The 18,270-nt window shown below is 40.0% G+C and overlaps 1 protein-coding gene and 1 long non-coding RNA gene across 4 annotated transcripts in view; one reads left to right on the plus strand and one right to left on the minus strand.

Annotated features, from left to right (window-relative positions):
- The window catches only part of RORA (RAR related orphan receptor A), a 553,808-nt gene that overhangs the window by 401,947 nt on the left and 133,591 nt on the right, over positions 1 to 18,270 (plus strand). The window lies entirely within an intron of this gene.
- The window catches only part of LOC122455964, a 42,384-nt gene continuing 33,407 nt past the window's right edge, over positions 9,294 to 18,270 (minus strand). The window contains exon 3 of the long non-coding RNA XR_006274508.1: positions 9,294 to 9,404. This is a non-coding gene — a long non-coding RNA (uncharacterized LOC122455964). The remainder of the gene's footprint in view (positions 9,405 to 18,270) is intronic.

Consider the following 18,270-nt stretch of genomic DNA (forward strand, 5'->3'; position numbering starts at 1 on the left):
TTCATTGCACAATATTGTGGCTGTGTGGTACCTGTCTGCCAGAGTAATCTCTCAAAATACTGCACTGACACTGTTGGCCCCTTCTTCCTTTTGTTTCAGTAATTCCTAGGGAAGCCTGCTTGATGTGAAACACATTGAAGTGGAGCCTGGACATCACTTATATCCTGTGCTCTGCACTCTAGCAAAGAAACTGAGGGCCTGATCCAAATTCCATTGAAGCCACTGGAAAGACTCCCATTGACTTGAACGGGCTTGGATCAGCCCCCAAAACACCAGCAAGGAGGTAACTTTTTAAAAAAATTAAGAGTGTCTCCTAGCTTTAGACTTCATGCTGTTCTTATAGAAATGAATGTCTCCAACTTGGTACTAGTAACAACCACACACAATTTCAGTATTGTGGTTAGAAAAAAAAAAGTATGTGTGTTGGGAGGAAGGGAGGGTTGAATTCAGAGTTCAGCATAGATGCTATTCTATATACTTAAAATTCTAATCAAACTCTGAAAACACCCGAGTTTACAAGTGGCAGGCGGTCACGGGGGTTGAAATACCATTTCCAGCTTGAAGGGTTTGCTAGTAAACGGACAATGTGGAATTCTCCAAATCTGTTTTTTGGCATTCTTGCTACTTTGCAGTGTGACCACTGTGAAAACTAATAGGAAGCGTCAGTGTTTGTGGCTTGCTGCTTTCGTAACTAGCTGAGGGAGGTTGAGCAGAGTATAAGATGGTATGCTGTGGTTCTGAATAGTCCCAAGTATGCTGGGTAGCTTTAACTTCACAGGCAGAGAAATGCCACAACACTGAACACAGATGTATCAGTATGGTCTCAAAATGCTCATGTTCTCCATGAGCCTGATCCAGTTTCATTCAAGTAAATGGCAAAACTCTCATTGACTTCACTGCTGCAGGAACAGAATTCAAGTGCAGATGTAAAACTGACTGGATGTCGACCAAACCATTCACATGGCCTCCTTTTTCACCGTTGTGTAGGGATGAGTCTGAGTTGTTACATGCGCCTCACATCCGAGTGCACAAGGGGTTTGGTCCATTATAAAATTATGGGCCAGACAAAAAGTTTGGATCCAGAAACCTACTGATTCTTCTCCTACAGAATACAAGCTACAGCCACTGGAGTAGGTGGGAGTTGCTGATATCCTCTGTGGAAGGGATGAGAACTGTCCATCCTCAGGGTTTCTTGCACTTGGTCTGTCTCTAATTTTATGCTCCTTCAAAGAGCTGCTCTTTGTAAGACAACAGTGCATTTACTCACAGTAGGGAAGAAAGGCTTTTCCAACACTTGCCTTTATGTTGTTTGTGGGTTATTTTGCTGCAGTAAAGTTAGACTTATAAAACTTCTGGAAAAACTAGCACAACAGGATAGGGATGACAAGAGCCATTTGATTTCTGCCTTATGCATTGATGGAGCAGGGATGATTATGAAAGTTCAACTATAATGACTCTCAAACAAGGCGGGTCAGACAGACTGCTCCCAGATTGGTCTCTGAACAAAAAAAAAGCACATTTTATTATCTGAATTCTGAAATCAGTGGCTGTCTTCATATAGCAGTATGTCGATAGACTTACTGTCAGAATTGCTGGGAGGTTGGCTGAGGCAGGAGCGTTTCCAAGCTGGAGCTGGGGCTGGCTAGCATGGAAACAGGCACGGGCTGGAGCAAGAGCAGGAGCAAAGACCAGCTGGAACATGAGCAATCTGTCACAACTACTAAACAATGGGAGTGCTCCCAGCCAGACAGTGATGTTGAACAACTGGAGCGACTGCTCCTCTTAGGAGTCTACATACCTGCCTTGGGTTTACCTGGGTGGGTCCTCACCATGCATTGGCTGAACCCTGATTGAATAGAGAGGGGCCTATCACAAGACCTGCAGGCAGTTACCTCTGAAAATTCAACACACTTTCTGGTTCAGGGATGACTCATCATGTTCAGGGCAGCTCAGGGATGACTCGTCATGCTTGCTCCCTCCCCACTCTGAGACAGCTATTGAATCTGACAGGTTGTTTTTTCAATGTATGTTGATGTCTAACCCTCCTATTGGAAGCTATTGCAGCCATTCTCTGGAAATATTAACCTGAAATCACTTAAAACTTTGTTCTCATCAGGGGACACGTTCTCTATGAAGCTAACCTAGAGGGCATCACTGTGACAGATCAGTTAAACTGTCTTATGATTCGTATCAAATATAGACTAGAATTAATATTGAGAACAAATGACATAATCATATGAAATCCTTGTTTTTAAAAGCAATTTTTACAGGTCATGATTACATCACCCACTAAGACAATTAACATGTCAAAAGCAAGGGTATTAATGCCAGCACAAAAGGAAGGCAACCTTGGAGACTAGGAAGGGTGTATTTGGGTAGGAAAATGCAAAGGACGAACAGGAAAACAGGGACTGAAATAGTTTAGCCACCAAACTCTATACAATCCTGATGGAATCTGGGAACAGACCCCCAGAAACACCATGGAGGGGTAGTGATAAAAAGGAGTATATAATGATAAACCCAGCACAAACAATCCAGCAAAGTAAGAACAGGAATGAGAGTCAGATATGGAAACTATGAAAGGATCAAGTCTTTGATAGGCTGAACATCTGAAAGAGTCAGGAGGAAAATGGTCTCTGGAAACCTAAGGCTGTTACTTCCATACAACTGATTCAAGATGTGCCTACAGAGCTCTTGCTGTGTCTAGGCCATGTGTTTTACAGACTTTTTGTGTGTTAATCTGATTTTCTTTCTTGTTTTGAGACCATTTTAGTGTTTTGGTTTTGAGGTAAAAGGTCTCTGTGGTACATTCTTCTCATCTCTTGTGAGAGGCATTTGGGGAGAAAATGGTGCATATCTTGGAGTTCTTGGTTGAGGCAACTTGGCAAGCCCCTTAAAAGTGTTGCCTTGGTACAGACTGCAGTCAGTAAGGGTGCAGTGAATGCCTCTGAATGGCAAATGACAGGAATAATAGATCAAAAGTTAGTGACAGATGCTTTGGCCTAAGTTTGTAACAGGGCCTCTAACAGGCTTCTATATTTGCATCCATGATTTAACATGTAACTTGGGAAGATGGGCACCTCCTTACCCAAACTGCATGCTCATATGTGATAACTGCATGCAAAATTCTGGGCACAGGTATACTGATTGCTGTTAGAAAATATGGCTATCAGTGCTACTTTAGTATAGATGATTGCTTTAATTTCCTGTGACATTTTAATAGCAGTGCTTTAACATTAAAGCAGAAGGAGAATAAATACTGCTGTTCTCATGTTATGACAACTAAGTGTTAAACACACAAAACAAAATCTAATTTTTCTGCAGTGTTATAATAAATCCATTTGGGTCAATTGCAAAACACAATTAAAATATAGTTGTTTTGCTGGTGATCAATAACATGTTCATCTGACTTCTAGAATAGAGTCACAATAGTGAAATAAGATTCCTTCTGAATATCAACTGATCTCCCTGTGTGGTATGATTTGTTATAGCTTTATTTTCTAGCTATTTTCTCTTCATTTTTTAAGTATTAAAACATCCATTCCTGCACTAATCATTAGCTGCTCTAGTATTGCAAATAAACAAAATCGCCTTGATTTTCAACCTCGGTGAGATGTAAGACAATGTCTGAAGACTACATGAATTATCTCGCTGTTCGTACAAGTCTATAAGAAATTTCATTGTATTATATACTGTGTTTAATTAACATGGGTATTTTACAAAATTTGATTTTCTGATACAAACATTATTGAATTCCATTACATTCAAATCCATAGTACAACAACAAACCTTGAAGCTTTTGTTCCAGGTTGAATCCAGAACAGGAGGGAGTTGTATTTTCTGGTCACAAATGTTAGAAGACTCTTCAACAACTAATTTCTTCCTATTATAGGTAAAAAACCTCACAAAAGCAGCTCACAAGATTTTTTTATTTTCCTGAACCTAAACCATAGGTCCGATTTGGCCTGAAACCCAGATGGTCACCTTGGCTCATCTTCATGAAGTGCATTGGTGTCTGGTTCTGGAATTTGGTGCAACCTTTAAGAGCAATATGCTCCCCTTCCCACCAAAACCAGGTTTGTGGGGGTAAAGGGATTGTATCTGGAATTTTGGAACACTGCTTGTCATGAGCATCTGATTCCCATTGAAGTCAATGGTACAACTCTTGACTTTCAAGAGGAGTAAGATTGGGTCCTGTGACATTACCAAGGGCACAGTCTGTGTCCCCTCAATTCTCCAGCCTGGGGTACCTTTTACACTGCTTTGCTGTGAGATCAACCACTCCTGGTCTGCTTATACACGGTCTGCTCAACACACAGTCTCCTGCATGTAAGTTACTCTCAGCTGTGGCCCATGACTCTTGAATTACATGGCAGAGCAACACCAGCAAATTCCTTGTCCCAGGCTTTTTCCCAGAAATGTGCATCTGGTACTGCCCAGCCCTCTCCTGGACAACACATGCTTGTATAGTGTCCGTCATTTATTATTAGAAAATGATATGCACAATTCTTGTTATCTCAGATGGAGTTTCCCACACATTTCAGTCCAAATGCACTGGTCTCAATAAAACAATAAAACAAGTTTATTAACTACAGAAAGATAAATTTTAAGTGGTTACAAGTAATGAGGTATAAAAGTCAGAATGGGTTTCAAAGAAATAAAAGGTAAAGTGCAATTAGTATCTAATTTAACAAGCTAGGTGAATTCACAGCAAAAGTCTTTCCCACCTCATTTTTTAACCCTCTTACATGCTGAATTCCTTTCTGCTAGGATCCCTCTCCAGTCCAATGATGCTTCCTTTGTCCTCCAAGTGTTGTTGATGCCATGAGTACAGATGAAAGAAGAGATATCCTGGGGCATCTGTTCTCCATTCTTATACCTTTTCCTTTTCTTTGAGAATCATCTCCAGCTGGGATTTTGGAGTCAGAAATTATGTGGGGATGGGAATCTCAAACTCTTTCTTTGCCCAGGTGTAAATTTCTTGCTCACACTCTTTTTCCTGACAAAGAATGGCTGCTTAAACAGGTGATAGTCCATTTGATTTGGGTGACACCTGGCTGAGGCCTTTTGTCTCTGAGGAACTGGTTTGTGGCTAGATTTGAAATATGTCTTAGTAACATCATACAGTAGAATCTTATAACTTTACATACAATGTTGCGATACATATTTTACCAGAACAATACAAATCAGTAAATATTGAGTTTTCAGATGATACTTTGCAAGGCAAAGTTTGTACAAAAGTTGTTATGGTCTTGAAAAAGGGTGGACATAGGGATACAGACTGCCACCTGTTACCCCGAAGGAGTAACTCCAGAATGCATAAGCAATGGAATAAAGATGTGCAATGTATAGATCAGTGATTCCCAAACTTGTTCCACTGCTTCCACTTCCAGCAGCTCCCATTGGCTGGAGCAGCGAGCCGCGGCCACTGGGAGCCACGATCGGCCGAACCTTCGGATGCGGCAGGTAAACAAATGGGCCTGGCCCGCCAGGGGCTTTCCTTGCACAAGTGGCAGAACAAGTTTGGGAACTGCTGATGTAGATCATATATTAACTTATGTATTTTTTCAGATGGGGGAGACTGGAAGTTTTGCACATACTTCCATTAACTACACTGAGCCACACACAAAAATAACTAATTGTTGCAGCTGGTATAAATAATATGTATTGAGACTTTTTTGGTCTCTGGTCAGGCATCTAGAATGCTAGTTTCATGTTGTGAAGTGAATATCTACAGTCAGCTGCAGTAAGTTATTTCAGATACTTGTAACGACTTATCCAGCTGAACAACAGAATGGACACACCCTCGAAGCACACTTCCTCCCCTCTCTGAAAGGTTTACCACTGACTTCAAAAGGCTGCATACAACAATGGTGCTAATCTAGCAGTTTTCTAGAAATTCAAATCAAACCTCTTTTAATCTCTGCATGCACCGTGCTCAATGGAGGCAGGGGAACACTCTGGGGTTCTCAGGTTTCAGAAAACCAGAATGTGGACTGAAGCCATTCAGAGATTTCCTTCTAGATATAGTAAGTGACCAACCTTCCCCCCAAGTGTTTATCTGAAGAAGCTGATTCCTTATCTTTGTTATTGCTACTTTACAGATATGAAGGTGTGATATTAGCTGACTGTTGAAACAACTCTCACAGATAAGAGAAGCTTCCTGTTCCAACTCTTAACATATCTCTTCCTCTGGCCCCCTTTTCCTTTCCCCTCCCTCCATTATCTGCTTGCAGATGGGAAATTTATGTAGCCTACCATACTTACTCCAGCTTTGCTTCCATTTGAATTGAATGAAAATGGACACATGGGAAGATATAATCCTAATTGCCCTTAAAGGACAAGGGTGGGCTTGAATGCCTTGATGAGAAACATAGTATATTAACTAAAAGAATATTTAGGGAAACAAATTTAGCAGCTTACACTTGACAACATCATCTGTCATCAAATATTCTCCTCATCCCATGTTAATCTGCTGTTGTCCCTTGACAGGATTGCAGATTGTACAAGGTAGTTTAAAGTGGGAGTTCAGCTTCCGTTTTACAAATCAGCTGCTTTTCTTTTTCAAATGGAGGGATTCAAGGAGCCCCTGGAGTGTGCAAAGAGTTTGGCCTACAGAAGCCACAATGCATGTAACCACTGTGGCAAAGTTCCTCCTCTACCTTGGTGGGTCTTGCACTTATTGGCGGCGGATTTGCTCACCTTAGAGCTTCACAGCAGGCCTCAGTTTGGCCATTTTCATGAACCCACAGTCCAGGTCAACTCCTCCTGTGTCTGACCAGGAGTTGGGAGGTTTGGGGGGAACCCGGGCCCTCTCTCTACTCTGGGTTCCAGCCCAGGGCCCTGTGGAATACAGTTGTTTAGAGCGCCTCCTGGAACAGCTGTGCGACAGCAACAACTCCCTGGGCTACTTCCTCATGGCCTACTCCCAACACCTTCTTTATCCTCACCTTTTGTTCCTCCTAGTGTCTGATAATGCTTGTACTCCTCAGTATTCCAACAGTATGCATTCTCTTCTCAGCTCTTAGTGCCTCTTGCTCCCAGCTCCTTACACACGCACCATAAATTGAAGTGAGCTCTTTTTAAACCCAGGTGCCCCAATTAGCCTGCCTTAATTGATTCTAGCAGCTTCTTGATTGGCTGCAGGTGTTCTAATCAGCCTGTCATTTTAATTGTCTCCAGAAGGATCCTGATTGTTCTGGAACCTTCCCTGTTACCTTACCCAGGGAAAAGGGACCTACTTAACCTGGGGCTAATATATCTGCCTTCTATTACTCTTCTGTAGCCATCTGGTCTGACTCTGTCACACCATATAGCCAAACTAAATCTGAACTACCCCTTTTTTATTAGATATGGGCTAACCAGCTCAAAATAATACTCTGCTTTTGCAGTTTAATCCTCCCCCTGATCCCCAACGCACACTTTTCAGTTAGCTTGGTTTTTGTTTTTAATTATTTTTCAGTTTTGTGTCTCTGCACTCTTGTTGCAGTCAGGACCAGAAGCAAAACAGCAAATTCTTGTAAGGTTCCTAGTACTCATGAGATTTGCAACCATATTCTACAGGCATGATATGGTCAGATATTTGAGTGCTTGTTGACTCATAAAGAATCTTCTAAAACTTTGGAGGCTCACCCTTCGTGAGTTTGTTAAAGCATTGTGAATTATATTCCTGTTTCAGGGGCTACAGTCTGGCTTTACTCTTTTGTTAAGTTTCAGAGTAGCAGCCCAGTTAGTCTGTATCCACAAAAAGAAAAGCTTATGCTCAAATAAATTTGTTAGTCTCTAAGGTGCCACAAGTACTCCTTTTCTTTTGTTAAGGACTCACTCCCTTAATTCTCTTCAATAAGCATTGTTAAGATTTGTATCTGTTTAGATGGAGGTTTGTACAAGAAATGTAATTTGGCCCTGAACAAAAGAGTAACATAATTTTGCCTCTATTAGCATAATAGGAAATCCAGGGCAATCATTAAAGAACAGCTCATCCAGTCCATGTATCCACAAATAAAACTATCAGTAACTGGTCATTTCCCATCTCTGATTTCTATGATTGTTGGCCAGAAAATCTGGATTCTATTTCCAGTAAGGCAGAAACTTGCAAAACGACGTTGGGCAAGCCACTTAACCTCTCTCCCTCAGTTTCCCCAAGTGTAAATGGGGATAATTATCTATCACACAAGTGTTACAAGGCTTAAATATTTAAAGTGATTTGAGATTATCAGATGGGAGGTGCTATGGAAGTGTTTAAAATAGAATAGCAAACAGCAGAATCAGTGGTAGGCCATATCAAATATAACAAGCTCTGATGAACGGAATGTCATTTGGGACATTGGTGCCTAAATTGAATATGGCTCTTAATTTTTTAAAATTCACTGGGCCAGATCCTTTAATTTCAGTGAAGCTCTGCCAGTTTATATCAGCATCTATACCACTATCTGTAACTTGATTTATCCACCACTTTAATCCAGGTGGATGGTGAAGTAATATGGTTGCTTTTTAATGCAACAGTCTCAGCAACCAAAATGAATCTGCTTCTTAATTTTTCCTAGAAAAAACATTTCCATTATTGTACCCATGATTTCAGTGTGAGTGTCACATTAATGTCCATTATGTAAGTTTGCTATGCATTACTGCCACTAAGCAGCTGTCTAGGAAAACACATGCTTCTAAATGCCTCTCAAGGAAATTAACATGGTTTCTTATCCTTGGGCATATATAACAGGCACAGCACCTCCACTGTCCCATTGTGATGAAAAGAGAAAGGCTATTGGACTACTTGCCTGTTCTCTCAGTTACCCACTGCTTCTCCCGTCTGTATATTATTAAACACTAGAGAAAAGAATCTGATCCAGTGCCTGTTGAAGACCATAATCAAGTCCCATTGATGTCACTGGTGCAGTGTTTCCCTTTGTGCGCCAAATGCATAACTCTAGATTCATTTTTTTCAATTTGATGAACAACAGAAAACAGAATAACCAGAGAGTAGCTTGCAACATACCTGCATATGTAACAGAAGAGAAAGATTTCTCAGGGTACATCTTCAAATAAAAGATTTGTTCTTAACCTGAGTTAGCTAACATGGTTGAAAATAGCAACAACTCTGCTATTAACTCTGGTTAGCAGCTTATGTTAAAGCCTATAGTGGAGCCTGGAGTTGAACTAAAGCTGCTAACCTGAGTTAAAAGACTTCACTGTTATTTTAACCCGAGTTAGGTAACCTGAGTTAGGAAGACCCCTCTTTTTGCAGTGTAGACATACCCTCAGACTGAACAGGAAAAATAATCTATGTTGCTGACCTTGAATTAAGGGCCATTATGGTATCCACTTGTCTAGTAAATTTTCTGGGTTCCAGGTTGCCTAATGTGAAATTTGTGTCAGGGATGAAATAGGTTGATCCAGACATTTTTCTTTATGGAGAAGAGGCCACCTGTTTAATTTACTTATTTGCAAAATAGTAATAGAGAAACTATATATAGTTTGCATGATTCTTCAATTCCTTCTTCACTTAGGGCCTGATCCAAAGACTATTGAAATCTGTGGATAGATTCATCTTGACTTAAATGGACTTTGGATTAGGCCTCCAGTAGAAGTAATGTTTTAGAGTTAATAATAATAGGAGTAAGAAGTATTCTGCTTAGTGTTAAGCAGCTTCTGCTTTGTGCTTCCACTAAATTTTCTGCATAGCAAGATTTGCCTGAATAGGGAATCTGCTATTTGCAGTGTGCATCCAAAGCTAAAATCTAGCTGTGTGATAAATCCAGCAGACATTTTTAATTGACTATTTAATAGTTTTAGCACAACCTAGTCTTTTGTACTTTTAACTTCTGACTCAAGGCAATTAAGTGGGCAACCTCTTTGGTTGATTTTTATCAAGAAATATACTTGCCATATCTTTTGTTCATATCAGTCTTCATAATTTTTTTTTCTAGGCAACTTTTGTTGCACTAACTTAGAGCTATAGGGTGATAAAGACAAAGGGAAAAAATCTTCCAAAAAAGGAAGAATTGCAGCTTATTTACCTTTTATCTGCCTAGATATTTTGTGCAGATCCTTTGTATTTGCACTGATCATGCAGTAAGTAGGGAGAGAAGCAATAGGTTCAGCTGGGGATCATTAAATGCAGCAAGAAGTCCAAACAAAAATGGAGAGGTAGCAGAGGCTCCATCCTACAAGGTGCTGAGTGCTCTGGCCCTGATCCAGCAAAGCACTTAAGCTCATGCTTAACCTCAAGTACAACATAGACCATACTTAATTCGCATGCTTAAAGTTAAGCATGTGCTTAAGTGCTTTGTTGGATCAGGGCCAAAGCCCTCAGGATCTTGCAGAATAGCACCCTAAGAGCACTGCTGTAAGAATCTTCCTATAACAATAGCTACAGTAGATTTATATCAGATATTTTTCATAATCTTAATACTCTGGGTTTTTTTTATATTCCACTATCACTTATTATATAACTTTTCCGCTATCCCATTTTCATGGTTGTGCCAAGAAATCCACTTTTGTTCTCCCTTACAAGAATTTTACCACTAGAGAAAGAAGATACTTGTAAGTGTTGGACAAAGACATGTTGATTGACATATAGATAAGAGGAAGACTATAGGCCCAGTCATGAGCCCAGTGGAGTCATTGTCAGAACTTCACTGAGAGCAGGATCATGCTCAGTAGCAAGCTACTATTCTTACCTTCTCACCTGGCAGCACAAATTACCCCTTAACATGTTAGCATACTCTGGTTTAGTTACTGATTAACTTTTTTTAAAAAACTGTTTATTAAAGGAATTATCATGAATAGGAGAAAAAACAAAACCTCATGCAGTAGGGACTGGTTCGCCATTTGTGTATAATATAATGCAGTCTTCCCAATGTGTGTTGATACAACTTTTATATTGCACCACTCCATAGTGCATTCTCTCTAAATATTTTCCATTATAACATACAACCCTTCTGTCCTAAAATGCTTTTAAATCAAAATACTTTCCAAAAGTATCCTTATCCCAATTTTCTTTAAAGTAAAGATAGTTCTATTACACCCTCAGGAGATTCACCACAAATGTAAAAGGCAGAATTTCTCCACTCCCACTAAGTATTTTGCTGGCGAGTGTGCTTGTTATACAGAGAAGCTGTTTAATTCCAGCCATGTGTTTCATGGAAACAAACATGTACAACACACTGTATTTCTATAAAAACACAATCTTATTAATTGGCAAACATTTTATGTTTTCATGACAGTCATCTTGAAATTGGCAAGTTAACTATATTGGAGCATTTTATGATGTAAACTTAAACTGCCATGTCGTGTATTCAGATAGGAAAAGGTCTGAAGTGCCACACTCTAAGGAGGAAAATAAGGCTCTTTCCAATTAGCAGACAGCGAGAAATTTAAGTGTTTGTTTACGAGGCTTCTATTAAGATAACAGGAGCTCTTAATCTGAATATCCTCAGACATTAAAAGACAATAAGGAGGTGGCTTCAATGTCAAGACAAATAATTCATTTGTGCTTACTAAGGTCTGGCTATAAATATCAGTGCTTCCTGGTGGAGCTTGAGCTGTCTTTGCACATTTAACTTCAGCACTCAGCTCATGCATTACCGAAATCGCTTTTTTAAAAAAAAGCCAACTGGGGAGAAAATGGCTCTACATGACTCAACACACTGTAGGCTACTGGAGCTGACTGATTTTAAGGTCTGGAGCAAGGGGTTTGGCATTGCCTAACCACTGGGGAATTGTAACTGCAGGTTCTTGGATCAGACTGTAGCAGGCTGAAAAGTTACTTTCAAAGTGGTTTGTGTCTGCTAGAACAGAAAGCCTACTGGGTAACATTCTTAGCAACAAAGTACTGTGTCAGTAGGGTAGAGCATGCTGAATGAACTGTGGTTATCAATAACTGGTCCTTGTTATAGGGAAACTACAATAATATCAAAGCTTGCCATCAATTCACTGGCAGATATTTTCAGTATCAGATTGTTAGAGAGTAAGTAAGAAAAGTAAAAGATGCATATAAAACAAAGACCATGCAAGAGGAATAACAAGGAGAAATTTCGTCTTCACTGCCATAAAAAGGGAAATATTTGCACCAAACAAAAATAAAGCAAAGCCATATGTTTTGCATTAATATTGTTCAGTGTCCGATGTATTCCTTTTTACAAGTGCAGCGATAACATTTTACCTCAATACTGACTTTTTTGGTACTAGAGAAGGCAAAGAGAATATTTACTTTGAAATTAAGAAACTAAAATCAGCCTCTCTTTTTTAAACTGTTCTCTGTTTGATAGTGCTGATGTTAATAGTCTGATTACATTGTCACAGGATGTATTGAAAATGCATGCAAAAATGATTATGCATAAATTGCACATGTATATATTGTGATTGTATATACAGTCATGGCCACCTGAACATGGCAATATAAATTAAAGCTCTAGCTATTAGCTTGTATGAGCATTTACTGTTTGTGTGGGGAATTATGCATGCACATGGTCAGATTGACTGAGCTATATTTTCACTTAGAAAATGTACAAACATTTTCTTCTGAATGAGGCATTTTATGCACCACTTCTCTCCATAATACAGTGGATCAAATCAATGTTTTTTCATCCCTGGTGAGCTGGGTTTAAATAGAATCTTTAAGTCTTCAAATGAAGAGTCTGTAATATCTTCCTGTCTTTATTCAGTGGATGTTTGTCCTCATCACAAAACCAAAGAGAATTTAGCATAGCTGGGGGGAAAAAGGCATAGGATTGCAATCACATAGATCACAGCTCATGTGCACTGAGTAGAGCTTTGTATGAAGAGCTTGCTCAGCACCTACTCAAGGCTCATGGGCCTCATTTGGGCAACTAGTTCCAAGTGGAGTCTTGAAGCCCATGTGGCTACATGCAAGTGGACCCTGGTTTCCTCAGGGATGCCAATGACTCCAGAGCTCCACCCATATGGAACAAGCTGCAGGATCTGAGCCTTACACTCCCTTCCATGAGCACCATCTTTAAACACAACTCCCTGGAAGTTTAACTTCTGTCTTTGTGTTCATCTCCCGGCACCTCAAACCATAGTTAATGATAGACAGCAACCTTGCTGACAAACTTAATGTTCCATGAAATCCTAGCCCTCAGGGCACATGCTGGTTATTTATTGTTACACACATAAACACAAAGCAGATAGTAAATTTGTCAATTTCAGATTTAGGGACTGAAATGGGTGTTTGAAACTCTGATGGAGTAGTGAATGTTTATAGACATTGCCTAGCAGCCATTTTTCATTTAATGGTACTACTATATACTGTAGATATACCCATGGATACCATGCAGTAGGCTCCACTGGCGGTGCTTTCTTGCAATTGTTTGTATTTGGGATCTTAAGCATTAGTGTTTGGGTTTAACTTGGGAAGGGGATGTGTCATGTGTCAGTATTAAACATCACTGAATGTTAAGGCATCACTAACTATACATTATTTGATAATGAACCAGGATGGCAAGCTCACCTGAACTGAACTGAACTGAACTGGTGACATAGTAGTGGAATACTTTTTCCTCTTTGTCTCCCTGAAAGCTGCTGATTTTCTTGGTCTGACAGAATAATAGAGTGAAAGCCTGGATTCTTAGCCTTGGCTAAAGGGCTGGGAGTAAGTATCGTGAGATCGAGCAACGTGTCTCTCATTTAACATGAATGGGAGCTGTGCCACTAACTTCCAGCTGCACATTTCAAATGTACTCTTTAGTATCAGCAATGGACAAATCTAAAAGGTACCAGATGGAAACACCCAGAAGTCTAGATGATGGTGATCTCTGAATAGGGCTGGAAATTTCATAGGGTTGAAATGGTTGTTTACCATTTGTCTTTTTCTTCCACAAGTCTCCTTGCTTTTTTCAAGCACCTACATATGATCTGATCTCTTAGAGCTAGCTCACAAGACCACCACCCAGTTTGTGTGAATAGTAGCTGATGCCCAGAATAAGTGATAGTCCTGCAAGAAGCAAGCTGGTCTCTCCCTTCCCTCTCCTCCCCCACAAAGTAAACGAGGGTGACCAGATTGCAAGTGTAAATCTTGCAAAGGTAATAGGTGCCTATATAAGAAAAAGCCCCCAAAATCAGGACTGCCCCTATAAAATCGGGACATCTGGTAACCCTAGAATAAACTGATCATATTTTCAGTGTGAAAATATGGGACAGTCTGAGAGGTGTCATGACATCTGCACAAAAGGAGACAACAAGGATATAGTTTATATAGATGTCCAACAATCCTTTAGTATGCTATGCTGGGCACTAGTCTCTGAGGAGTAACTGCAAAATCATATTGATATTGCCTCAGATCAGAATTAACCTGTCATTAAAGACTCCTGGTGAGAGGTACATATAGGACGCACTTTGCATACCACTTTACCAGAGCAAAATTTGTTATTTCAGGTTATTTCATCCTTTCTCCTTTGCTGTTTTCTTTGAATTTCTATTGTATAGAATATCAGGCACAAGAACACCAAACTTGCTCCAAAATATAGCAGAAGTGGCTGGAGTGAAAAGATATTTCCACAGGCCTATTAATTTTACCATAAGTTGCATATTGGCATACTTGTGAAAAAAGGATATTTTAATGTCATTGGTGTATCATAGAAAAAGCATTTTCCTTTGGGGTATAGGATGGCCATTGAAATTAGGGACATTACATGATTTTCTCATGTACACATTTCAGTCCTAAACATTGTATTCCTTCACCACACTATATAATTGTTGCAAAGGTTCACTTTGTGACACTGTGTTGGTCTCTGTTAGTCTTTAATTAAAGACTATCTAACAGTTAGAAAAGGAGGACTTGTGGCACCTTAGAGACTAACAAATTTATTTGAGCATAAGCTTTCGTGAGCTACAGCTCACTTCATCAGATGCATTCAAGAAGTTGATAGATTTCCACTCCTTACGGCTAAATTCAGTGCCTTGCATAATGACAGGTTTCAGAGTACCAGCCGTGTTAGTCTGTATTAGCAAAAAGAAAAGGGGTACTTGTGGCACCTTAGAGACTAACAAATGTATTTGAGCGTAAGCTTTCGTGAGCTACAGCTCAATGCATCGAATGCATCCGATGAAGTGAGCTGTAGCTCACGAAAGCTTATGCTCAAATAAATTTGTTAAACTCTAAGGCGCCACAAGTACTCCTTTTCTTTTTGCAAATATATACTAACACTGCTGCTACTCTGAAACCTATTTAACAGTTGTGAGCCAGGAGGCTAGAGACATCTCAGGTATTTTGATTCCTCTTATCTTCTGTGATTTCAGGAGCTAAAATCTGACTTTTCTAATTTATTTGTCAACTACCCTCAAATTAATAAATACCGTACGTGTTTGATACCCCAAATTTACTGCAGCTACCTTAGAGAAACCCAGATTCATAACAATCTGAAACTGAAAGTATGAAACAAATTCCATTTTAAAAATGTATCTTGGAGAAGATTTCAATCAAGCCTTCAAGAGCTTTGTGTAAACCTCATGATCAATTTTATTAGCTATTGAATATTGTGAGCTGCACAAGAGTTTTTGTCTGGTTATTCAAGGATCAACTGAGAGGGGAAACTCAAGTACAGAAATATAATGTTTCTCAGAGTTCTAGCTACATGGAAATAGCTGTCTTTTCATCTGGGTTTTACATACTTACTTGCAGATATCTGCTCTAAGTTTGACTTTTATGTTTCCTTTTCTTAACAGTACATTCATTTAATCCAAAAGTGAAGACGTTAAATGGTAAAAAAGTAGGAAGAGTAATTCTACTTCACATAGAATCTGAGAATTTAATGGACCAAGATCACACAGATGGCAAAAATGAATCCAGGATCCATCTCTCTCCATACCCTACATCAAAAGCTGATGCACAATGCCGATGAGCCTCTCATTTTACATTGTTATTGCAGTGATATAACCAGTTGAACCTCTCAGCAAAGAGGCAAAAATATTTTCCTGATAACCAACACAGTGTTTCCATGTATAATGAAAGTACCAATTTTATTTCACACTCCAGCAGTCAACTTCTTGTGACCTACTGCCTAAATAAATTACCTCTTAAATGTGAGTTAACCTTCTCAGGTGATCCTACTTTCCCTCAAGATTCATTGTAACCTCGTTTGCCTATCTACACTAAACCTATTGTTTCATACCTAAGTTGTTGTACTCGGAGATTTATCCATCTCTGAGTGTGCTGTGTTGTGTTTCCATTGATGGACATCCCCATTGCCCAGGCATCTGTGTACACTATCTCTTGTGCACATTGATTCTGCTCCACCTTACTTGTGTCTGCGTACAGGAAGGCAAACAGCATGTGCTCATGATTTTACTTTCCTTCCCCCCCCCCCCCCGACACTCTAGTTTGTGGGAGCACATTGTTCTGTAGCTCATCAGGCACAGCAGAACGATTAGCCACAAAGTTGCAGAATCTGAAAGATGATTAATCAGACAACATTAACTTGTGTTGATGATACTACTCAGTGAATTATGAGTAGTCTCCAAGGGCACTTCGTCTACCTGCTGCTTGCCTTCTAAAACCAGTGTCCCCAGAGTCCCCTCAATGGTTGCCCACTCTGGCACATATATCCCCCATCCAAATCCCAGAGAGAGACATACAGCTGGTGGGTACAATTGAACCATGGCCCACTTGAATGTAGCAGTTCATGAGAACTCTCAGACCTTCCAAATGCACGCCTGAAATCTTCCAAGCCTTTTTCTGAGATCGGACTGCAACTCTGAAAGCATCTTCATTCAATCCTGAAGCACGCTGGAAAAAATTCTGGGCTAATGCTAATGTCCCAAACCAAACACCTGATTACCAACCCCGCAAAAAGAACTTTCAAGCTTCAACCTACCCTGGAAACAATGGTCCACACTGAATCATTTCTGAACATCATGTGGCAGAGGCTGTCATCTTTTACATCACTGGAAGATGAGAGACAACACCCAGTATGATGATGGACACCAGTCACAAACTATGGACCACATTATAAATGAATGCCAGCTTTGATTGTTTACTGGTGGTATCTCAGGCTAGTGTAGCCACTCTAAGCCAAGAGGAGAGAGCTCTCCCATCAACTTAATTAATCTACCTCCATCGAGGGGCGGCAGCTATGTTGGCTGGAGAAGCTCTCCTGCTAACATAACGCTCTTCACACTGGTGCTTAGGTCGCTGTAACTTATGTCACTCGGGGGTGTGGCTTATTCAAACCCCTGAGCAACGTAAGTTATACTGACATAAGTGGTAGTGTAGACATAGCCTCAGACTTAAACCATCCCACTTCCGAAACTATTCACTGGCTCACTAATCTGGATTTGGTTCTTTGAACATTTCTTTCGTATGGCAAGAGAGGTGATTAGCAGAGTCCCATCCTTCTCTGGCTCAAATTCACCAGGGAACTTAAGATCTCTCCTGAACCAGAGTTTTGTCTGCATATTACCAGCTGCACTGAGCCATTTGTAATGGTGCTTTAGAGTGTGCATCAGTTATTTGAATATTAGTGGCTCCAAAATAAGTCCCTGTCTGCTTCCTGGAACAGGTTTATGTTTTCAAAAGAAGCCTAAAGTTAAAATCATAAGCCAGTTTGCTTGTTCTAAACCATTATCCCATAAGTTGACCCCTCTGTTCAGTTAATCTTAGCATTTCCTCAAAGAATGTGATAGGATTTTTTTTCTGATTACTCTGCTGTAAAAACCAGGGCCTATCTACACTTCAAGAAGGCACACTAATGTGCCATAGTTAATGCTGTTTTCATTTTTGTACCCTTGTTCATCTCTAGGTCTCCAAGAGTTTTATATGGAGGCAATGAAGTTGTACCCCCATTGTACAGATGGGGAAGTTGAGGCACTGTGAGGCTAGCTTACTCGCTCAAGGTCACACAGCAAGTCAGTGGCTGATGTGGGAAAAGATCTTGGGTCCTATGCACTGCATGACGCTACCTCTGTAGTAGATGCTATCGAGATGTCCATGCATAGGAAATAAATGACTTTATAGTTGTGGTTTATCTTACAAAAATGCTTTTTCTGTGGAAACTGTATACATGAAGTAGCCACAAGATCTGACCTTATCTGGGCTAGGCAAGTGTTCTGAAACTAAACCCATTATAACTGTGCAGGTGTTATCCATGTTGCAACCTTAGTACAAAGCTCCACCACTGTTTTGAGCATCTTGTCAATGAAACCTAGTCAGAGCAAATCCCATGGACATGTTCTACTACTGCAGCCATGGGAGTGGCTCCCAACCTGGCTAACTCCAGTGTAGCTGCACCAATAGGAATCTTTTGTAAATGTATC

The sequence above is a fragment of the Dermochelys coriacea genome, chromosome 10, assembly GCF_009764565.3.
Source record: "Dermochelys coriacea isolate rDerCor1 chromosome 10, rDerCor1.pri.v4, whole genome shotgun sequence".
NCBI classification, from domain to species: Eukaryota; Metazoa; Chordata; order Testudines; family Dermochelyidae; genus Dermochelys; species Dermochelys coriacea.